This window comes from Vicugna pacos, chromosome 13 (genome assembly GCF_048564905.1).
Source record: "Vicugna pacos chromosome 13, VicPac4, whole genome shotgun sequence".
Classification (NCBI taxonomy): Eukaryota; Metazoa; Chordata; class Mammalia; order Artiodactyla; family Camelidae; genus Vicugna; species Vicugna pacos.
Window position 1 is genome coordinate 60,854,828 of NC_132999.1, and position 10,136 is coordinate 60,864,963.

At 38.4% G+C, this 10,136-nt stretch overlaps 1 pseudogene; it reads right to left on the reverse strand.

Annotated features, from left to right (window-relative positions):
- Positions 1–1,046: 1,046 nt before the first annotated feature.
- On the reverse strand, positions 1,047–1,499 carry LOC102532472 (small ribosomal subunit protein eS24 pseudogene; annotated as a pseudogene).
- Positions 1,500–10,136: the final 8,637 nt, after the last annotated feature.

Consider the following 10,136-nt stretch of genomic DNA (forward strand, 5'->3'; position numbering starts at 1 on the left):
GAAAAAAATGTACACTGAATTAAGGAAACCATCCAAAAAGGTATAATTTGTTTTATTTTATAAGGTTAAAAGTCCGATGTGTGTAAAGAATAAGAGGAAAGGAAAGAGCACATGCCTGCCTCCCCCAGCTTCCAGCAGTGTGTGTGTAAGAACAATCGGAGAGGTAATAGAGCTGTTAAAAACGCAACAATGCAAATTGTCAAACATAAAGCATGTTTCTATTTTTATGCCACCGCATAAAAATCACAAGTTTTCATTAATGTTATATCTATGTATTAGTGATATGAAAATAACTTATAAATAAATCTAGTTTATTTGAACTTTTTTCTACTAGTATATATACTACCTGTTTTATTATATCTCTAGCTGACATATTTAAAATGAGATTCTAGAATGCAGCTTTAGCTCGTGCAATTCTGAGATACAAGTTTCTAAATGATGTTCTAGTACGTTTCTCTGCAACTGGACTTAGTCATGGAGATTGTGTCTTTCTTTCTGAAAACTTGTGTCAAAGATAAAATAGCAGAGCAAACAATCAAAGATCTTTAACTCATCCATTTCTCTAGGGGGATCTTTTTCTCTGTGTCAAAAAAAAATGTTTCATTGTAAAATATAACACACAGAAATGTGCATGAAGGTGATAATAAGGTAAACCTGTGTATTCACCACTTGGTCAAGGAATTTTGCATGACCAGACCTTAGCTGCTTCCCTTCTGCCCCCAGATCTTCCTGATCCCAACCCTGTTCCTTAGTCTAAGTGAGGTCACTATCCTGACTTTCACTGTGATCATTTCCTTGCTTTTCTTCATAACTTCACCATTTACATGTGCATCTTAAAACAATATAGTTTATGTTTTGCCTACTTTTATGAATTATACTGAGTATTTTTTGTATCTGACCTTTCTGATACTCCATATAAGATTCATCCATGTTATTGTTTTTAGCTTGTGTAGTTTATTCATGCTCATTGCTGTAAAATATTCCATTGCATGAATATATCACAATTTATTCACCCATTTTACTCTTTTTAAGTTTTTTTCAATTAATTAATCCTGTTGGGAAGGAAACCACACAATTCCTGCTGGTAAAGTCATTGCAAATCGTTGCTCCCTTTTGCTAGGATCAGCTTTGGCCTTGGCAGCTCCCTCAACTTTCTTCATTCTGTTCTAGAGCTCTTTTTTCTGTTTTCTCGAGGTCTTTTTCTTCTCTTACAGGCCATGCCTTGCAAGCCAAGGTCAGGTTCATTTACTTTTGCATAATCCAAGGAATCATAAACCATGCTGAAGCCAGCTGTCTTTCCGCCCACCAAAATGGGTTCTGAATCCAAATACAAAGATGACATCTGGAACGGCCTTTTACATTTTGGTTCTTTTTTCCTGAATTTCTGTCTTAGGTACTGTTGCCTTCCCAGGGTAAAGGACATGGATGACCATTTTTTTCTGCTGAGATAGTTAGTTGGTGGTAAACTTCCTGGTCTGGATATTGTCTGTGTCACTCATGATGGTTGTCCATCCTCAGGCAGCCAGAGAGGAAGAGAACCATTTCACTCTTGACAAACAGATTTTGGCAATTATAAACAATGCTGTTAAAAGTGTATGTGTGTGTGTGTGTATATATATATATATATATATATATATATATATATATATATATATACACACATGTATATATATATATTTATATAAAATATACTGGCCTACCTAAGCATACGCATGCTTTTTATCTTTGACTTGAAAATAACATAGTCTCTATTTTTTTTTCACATAGTCTCTTTTATTATAATGGAATTACCACATTTTTTTCTGGCAATTTTCAGTTTTTTTCTTTTAGTTTATTTACATTCATCTGTTTGAATGGAAAGTTTAAATTGTGCATTTAATATTAAGAATATATATTTTGTTTATTCAATCCAGTGACGCTATCCAGCATCATTCAATGTGTAGGAAAATAGGAACACTTACACAGGATGGGAGAGCTAATGCAGCACAATGGTAAAAAAATACGGGCTCTAGAATCAAGTAGATTGTTCAGCTTCTCCAATCTTCAGTCTTTTATTCTATAAATTTTAGGTAATAATACTTACCTTACAATGTTATTGTAAGGTCTGTCTTACAATGCAAACTAACAAAATTCAACTCAAACTGTTTTAGATACTAAAGGACTGTATTGACCCACCTGACAGGAAGAAAAAGTGGGAGGTAGGGAATGGGGAATAAAGGAAGAATGAAATTTCCGCCTGCCGGCATTAAATAAAAATCCTTCACTCTGATTGGGCCAGCTGTGTTCTCATTACCTGGCCCTGAGCCAATCACTGTGCATTTGGAAAATACTCGCCACGATTAGACCTATCAGGGCCCATTCACAGAACTGGGGGTGTGGTCAATCCCATTCTAAGAATGTGGCTGGGACAAAATGGGAAAAGGATAAAACGGGTGTTAGGGAGGCAACCACAATGTCCACTCCAAGAGTACAGGGCTCCGTCTATTCACTGACCCTCTGTCCGTGTTCATTGTTCTAGGGGCTGCCAGCACCCTAATCTGCCAGGTTTGTCACTCTCGGTACTAAGATAAGCATTTTTCAAAGTGATGAGGTAAATCTACACCTCCTCATAAAAAAGAGTTACCCTATAATTTTATGGCTGGTGATTTTCATATTCACAGAAAACATTTTCACGGAAGGAAATAGGGTTGGGAATGTATCTATTATTTTCAAAGCTTGTTTATTGTTACTGATTAGAAGACTGTTTAGCAAAGGGCCCAAAATATTACACCCGGAAGATATAATTAAACACTAATGAGCACATCGAGTAAGTATCAAAAGCAAACCTGTCATCTGTGGAGAACTGAAGACTTCTCAAAAGAAAGGAGAGAGAGGAGAGTTAGGGAAAATAGTATCCTACAAAAGATCTCAGGAAATGAAGTAGAGATTCTTGCCCTGGGCAGAAACGAAGTGAATTTAAAAAGCATTCATTATAAGCATGTCTACTGAGTTCACTGTCTGAGACTCCAAATGAGGAGGTTATAAAACAGCAGTATCAGCAAACAGGATCAAGGGAACTTGTTGGAGTGATGGACATGCTCTGAAACTGGATTGTGAAGATGGTTGCACAACCATAAATGCACTAAAAATTATCAAACTGTACACTTACAATAGGTGAATTTTCTGGTATGTAAATTGTAATTCAATAAAGCTGTTAAAATCAAGAATCACAATCTAAGAAATTACATTTTTATTACAAGTCACATAGAAATGCTATTTGTCCTCCCCTTTCCCATCCTCTTCCTCTTCTTCCTTTTTTTAGTCTTTAAGTGCATCCAGAATGTGTAGACAACAGAGTTACTCCCTTGCTAAGGATGAGCCTTTCCAACTGATTATTTGAAGGGCCAATAGCCGGTGGTAATTTCATGGAAAGATCTTTGATCAATGCTCCTGGGATCAAAACTTGAGAGATCCAGACAGAATCAAAGACTGTGAAGCTTCTCTCTGAACAGTAGAAACACCGAGCTTGTACGGAATTGAAGCAGGGTTATTGTTTAATTTTTTGTTTGATTGAGGTATAATTGACATATAATAGTGGCCTTAATCAAGTTACTGATTTGACCCTAGCTGGTTGGCAGGTCAAAACCAGAATCTGGCACATCTTGACTTGGAGGTCATGCCTTATCCTGGGAGATGATGGACTGAAGCTTCCATGTGAAGACTTGAGAAAGAACATGTAACTCACATACCCAAAGATGGAGAGTTTTCAGCTTCCTTAGTGTTAAGTTCTTTTCTCACTTTGTTTCTAAACTTAGAAGCTGACACATCTGAATTTGAGACAAGTGACCTGGAATTGGGGATAAAACTGCTCATTGTACGGAGACTTGGAGCATGCAAAGTTTAACTTAACAGAAACTTAAGTAACCCTAGGTTCCAAACAACCAATACAGACAAGCACAGAATAAATACACAGTGTGTCTTGAAGGAATGAAGAAATGAGTGATTGAAAGTCTTCTCCATGGAAATAGTCTCCTGGTGTTCTAGTGGCCAACATAGCAGAAGTAAGGGGAGAAACATACTTGAGGAACAAAGATGCAACACTTTATGAAGCAGAAGGTTGACCCAAGATGAAATGATCCGTTATGTGGAATATATCAAGTATACTCTGCAGCAGAGTATAGGATTACCAGTACAGACTCTAGTTGGGGGAGGGTATAGCTCAAGTGGTAGGACACATGCTTAGCATGCATGAGGTCCTGGGTTCAATCCCCAGTACCTCCTCTAAAACATAATAATAATAACAATAATTATAAGTAAAGCTAATTACCCCCCCCCAGGAAAAGAAAAGAATACAAACTTTAGAGCCAGTCTACCTGGTTTTGAATTCTGACTCCCCAATTTTACTAACTCTGTGACCCTGGGCAAGTCACTTAATGTAAGTAGGACATGTAAGATAATTTGTGTTAAAATTGCCTCATCTGTAAAATGGGAGTATGAATAGTAGCTATTTTATAAGTTATGAAAATTAATGAATTGATCTATGTAAACATTAGAACATTGCTTGACCCATAGTTAGGATTATGTAAGTGTACTATTATTATTATCACTTATTTTTTCAACTTCCCTATTAGTGAACTAGCATCTTTCCATCTTTCTCTGTACACTGTACCCTTCCCCACTGAGACTTGTTCTTCATTACCAAAGACAGTGTACTGAGCTAAGATGCTCACTTATGCCTGACTCTCATCCAGTCTTGTGGATCCCTGGTGCCTACGGTGGGAAGTTCTCATAATCTGCAGCAGAGGACATTAACACTGACCATCATTACGAGGACATTAAACCAATCAAGGAGTCGCAGGTATAATAGTTACAGCCTGTGGTTCTAATCTTGGCTCTGTCACAAACCAACTTCATGACCCTCCAGGAAAGTCATTTACCCTTTCTGTAACTTGGTTTCCTCATCTGTAAAATAGGAGCAGCATTGCTATAAATACTTTACTGGGTTCTGGGTCTCTTCCCATTGACACAGCATAATCGCTTAAGCCCAAAGTGTTTTTATTTACCTATGAAATATTGTAGGTAAACAAAAACACATAAAGAAAAATATAACAACACCCAAGTACCTACCAGTCTAGGAAACAAAACATGATGCACAGAATGGAAGTCCTGGCTTGATGGATTTTATTTATTTATTTGGTCACATTTGCATTTCTCACCATATTCCTGTATTGAGAACATGTGTGTATTTTTATCAATAACAATATCTGGATAAGTAATACAAACAGAGGCAAAGAGTCCAGGAGAAATGAACATCAATTCTTGCTTATTTTTCAAAACGTGTGTACACTAATGCTTAGAAATTCCCAGGTACTTCCCTATGACTACACGGTGTTTTAGTTAGGATGCCTTCTGTGCAAGTAAAAGGAAAGCACACTTCAAATTGGTTTCAGCCGTAAATAGAATTTACTGATTTACGTAACTGCAAAGTCCAGAATCAGACTTTCAGGTCAGGCTTGTTCCAAAGACAGTGAACCCAGGTTCTTGGTCTTCTCTCTGCTTTCTGCAGTATCTGCTTCCTCTTCTGGCTGGCTTCTTATGGGGTACACAAATGGCCCCCAGGATGGGTCACACTTCTCCATCCAAGCCTTACAAGGAAGAGAGGTTGTCTTTTCCCATCATTCCCAGCTAGAATCCTGAAATTCACTCACATTAGACCACTTGGACAATACCCAACCAAAATAAGCAAGCAAGCACTAATCGACTTTGGGTCATGTGTTTCACCTCTAGAGCTGGGGAGGAGTTAACTCCAGCAGAACCAAATGGATTCCCTCCAGCAAAATAAAAGTCTCATCATCCACCCCAATAGTGAGAAAGCTAAGTGACAGCTTCTCCTGAGAAATAAGTGACTAAATGAATAGTATTAAGCTGCTACTTTAGGGAGTACCAGTTCCAGGGATGGATCTAGATTTTGTAGTACTGGAAACACAAATAATTTGTAAGGTCTTCTTTAAGGAAAAGAATACAAAATTAGTCTCAAAATGTGAATATTTAAAAATCAGAAAAACAACAATTTTATTAACAGCCTCTAAATAAGTTTTTTTCTGCAGCATACTCTTTGCCTCTTCATATGATAATTTCCTAATATAATTTTTTAGAGAGATTTAAAAAGTAAACGAATTTTCCTCTATCAAAGTTGACTGAAATTTACTTTTCATTATTGATAGCTTAAGAAAGTTTCTTTTAGTTTCACAACTCATTATAGCAAGGACACTACATTATCAATAAGGATATGTGAATTTTAGGACTGTTTTTAAACTTGTAACTATTTCTGTGACGTTTCAGAGATGAACTGGGAGATTTCAGGGCATTACAAGTATTCTTATGCTGTGATTAACGGTAAATACTCTGAATTGATAACTCACATTCACCAGTTTGGTTTTGCATCATGGTGTGTTATGTTTTGTATTAACTCCATCAGTGTCAGTATTTTATGTAAATTATTGAGAAATTTAAAACTTTTGATTTACTCTCTTTCGTGAATTGGATTATCAAACAATTCAAGAAACTGTTCATTACACTTATTCAAAATGTATCCTCTGGGGGAAAGGGGGTAGGAAGGGATTCATTTGGGAGTTTGAGATTTGCAAATGTTAGCCACTATATATAAAAATAGATTTAAAAAAAATTTTCTTCTGCATAGTACAGGGAACTATATTCAATATCTTGCAATAAACTTCAATGAAAAAGAATATGAAAATGAATGTATGTATGTATATGCATGAGTGGGATACTGTGCTGTACGCCAGAAATTGGCACATTGTAACTGAATATACTTCAATAAAAACAAAACAAGACAAAACAAAATTTATCCTTATAATGAATTACTGCTGTGGGTATGACCTTAAAAAAAAATTGGGGGGCGGTTACAAGTCACTTCTTAATGTTAGAATCATTTATATGGAATTCATCATTCACTTTTTGTGGCTTTTGTTTCATATCCTCAGAACCTAATAATACTTGTTGAATCTCTAGAAATGTCTGCTGAATTGAATTCAATCTAAGCAATTGTGATAAAATGCATCTAACAGTTAACCCTAGTAAATCACCATGAGGATGGCCTCTTGCATTTTAAAATGACAAATAGATTCTTCACATACTATATATGTTCTCTCTGGTTTTACTGACCCATTCCAAAATGTCTTTCCAAACTGAAATTAAAACAGTGAGTCACAGTAAAAATGTATGCTGGTCTTTGTCCTTGATTCCTGGCACAGAGGTCCTAAAAGCCTTGGAGTTTCCTAAGTGATAGGAGTGTCTTTGTCATTCATAAGGGTCCCCTTTAGATCACACTTGAGTTTGCATTAATGGGATAACTTAAGGTGCCCCCTCCTAGATAGCCTCAGAATCAGGGCTGGTCACTAGAAAGACCAAACACTTTATTAGAAGATGGGAACTCTGTGCCCCGCTCACCAGCCTCTGGGAGAAGAATGGGAACTGGAGATGGAGCTCCATAAAAACTCTTGAACAATGAGGTTCAGGAGAGCATCCAAACTGTGAAGGCACCTAGATGCTGAGAGTGGTTCACCCAGAGAGGACGTGGAAACTCCACATTTCGGGAGAGGGTGTAGCTCAGTGGTAGAGTGCGTGATCGGTATGTACAGGTCCTGGGTTCAATCCCCAATACCTCTATTTAAAAAATAGTAATAATAATAAAAAATAAATGATTACCTCTTCCTGGCTAAATAAATAAATAAATAAACAAACAAACAAAAAAGAAACTCCACATCTCCCCATCCAATATCTTGCCGTAAGCATCTCTTCCATTTGGCTGTCCCTGAGTTGTATTCTTCATTATAAGCCAATAACAGTAAGTAAATCACTTTACTGAGTTCTGTGAGTCATTCCAGAAAGTTAATGAACCTGAGGGGACTGTCAAGGGAACACATATTGTACAATTCCAGTCATACAAAATATCCAGAATAGTCCATGCCATACAGATAGGAAGTAGTTAAATGGCTCGCAGGGGCTGTGGGGAAGGGGTTGACTGCTAATGAGTAAGGGGCTTCAGTCTGAGGTAATAAAAAAGTCCTAAAACTGGACAGTGGTGATGGTTACACCACATTGTGAATATTTTCATTGCCCTTGAATTGTACACTTTAAATATAGTTAAAGTGGTCAATTTTATGTATGTGTAAATTACCACAGACACAGAAAACAAGGGATGAGGGATATAGCTCAGTAGTAGAGTGTGTGCTTAGCATGCATGAGGTCCTGGGTCCAATCCCCAGTACCTCCATTAACAAAAATTAATTAATTAATTAAGAAAAAACTAGGAAACACATGTTGGTAAGACTGGAGAAACTGGAACCCTTGTGCACTGTTGGTGAGAGTGTGAAATGGTGCAGCTGCTGTGTTAGGCAGCTGGTAGTTCCTCAAAAAGTTAAACAGAATAACCATATGACCCACAAATTCCACTGCTGTACATACTCAAAAGAATGAAAACAAGGACTCAAACAAATATTTGTACACCTGTGTTCACAGCAGCATTATTCATAAGAGCCAAAAGGTGGCAACAACCCAAGTGTCCACTGAGAGATGAATGGATATGCAAAATGTGATCTGTCCACACACTACAATGGAATATTATTCAGCCTTTAAAAGGAAGGAAATTCTAGCACATGCTACGGTTCATCCTTGAAGACTTATGCTGCATAAAATTTGCCAGACACAAAAGGACAATATGATTCCACACATATGAGTAGTCAAATTCACAGAAACAGAAAGTAGAATGAAGGTCGCCACTAGCTGGGAGGAAACAAGAAGGGAGTTGTTTAATGGGGACAGGGTTTCAGTTTGGGAAGATGAAAAAGTGTGGTCATGGCTGCACAGCAATGTAATGTACTTAATGCCACCGACCTGTACCCTTAAAAATAGTTAAAATGGTAAATTTTATGTTATGTATATTTAACCATAAAAATTTTAAACCACTAAAAACTAAATAAAATAAAAAAGAAAGAAAAGAGAAGAGGGGGGAGGGTATAGTTCAAGTGGTAGCGCTCATAGCATGCATGAGGTCCTGAGTTCAATCCCCACTACCTCCATTAAAAGTAGATAAATAAACCTAAGTACTTCCTCCCATAAATAAATAAATATATAAAATAAAACAGACTCTCAAGTCCGTTAAGAAGACGAAGAAGACGAAGACGAAGACGAAGAAGAAGAAGAGAAAGAAGAAGACGAAGAAGAAGAGGAGGAGGGGGGAGGGGGAGGAGGAGGAGGGGGAGGAGGAGGAGGTGGAGGAGAAGGAGAGAAAAGAAAAAACGAAAATTGCAGGGTCCTCCCTCCTTCCCCAGAGGGCGGGGGAGAAGAGTGTGAGGCTCCTCCAGAAGAGGGCGCATTGGAGTCCTCCAGCTCCCCGGAGGCTACCTAAACCGGTCACCCCACCCCATCTCCCTTAACTGCAAATCCCCTGGGTGGTTCCTCTCCTCCCCGGCTCTCCCGCCCATTCCCCCGTGTTTAGGTGGTGCGGAGAGTGCCAGCTCTCAGGCAGCCAAAACACGCAAACGGAGGAATCCCCTATTTTATTCTATTTAATCTATTTCATTGCTTCTCTCCCAGACTGCAGGCTCCTCGGGGAGGTGGGCACAGGACAGCCCGCAATAACTTTGGGGACTAAACAGCCTCAGCACCGTCACCCTCCCACACGACAGGCGCTTGCAAGGCCCACGCGACAGGCTCTTGCAAGGCGTGCCGGCGCTCAGCAAGGGCACTGCCACCCACCCCTTCCTCCGAGGGATGCGTGGCCGCTGCTCCCAGAGCAGCCCAGAAAAACCTGCACAGCCCGCCCCTGGTGGACATCTACTGATTGAAACGAAAACTCCCTCCTGGAGGCTGGTTTCTGAGCCCTTCCTAACTGGAGCCAAAATAAGCGCCATAGGAAGCTGTAAGCCAGTCTTTTCCTTGGAGAGTGAGAGGAGTTTAATTTCTAACACTTAAAACTTTTTTTTTCTGTTCTTAAGTAGTGATTTCCACTAATCTGTCTTTTAGCTCACCGATCCATTCTTCTATCTCTTTTAGTGTATTCTTGGTTCCTTCTAGTGTATTGTTCATTTCAGTGATTTTATTCTTCAACTCTGTTTTGGTATTCTTTATATTTT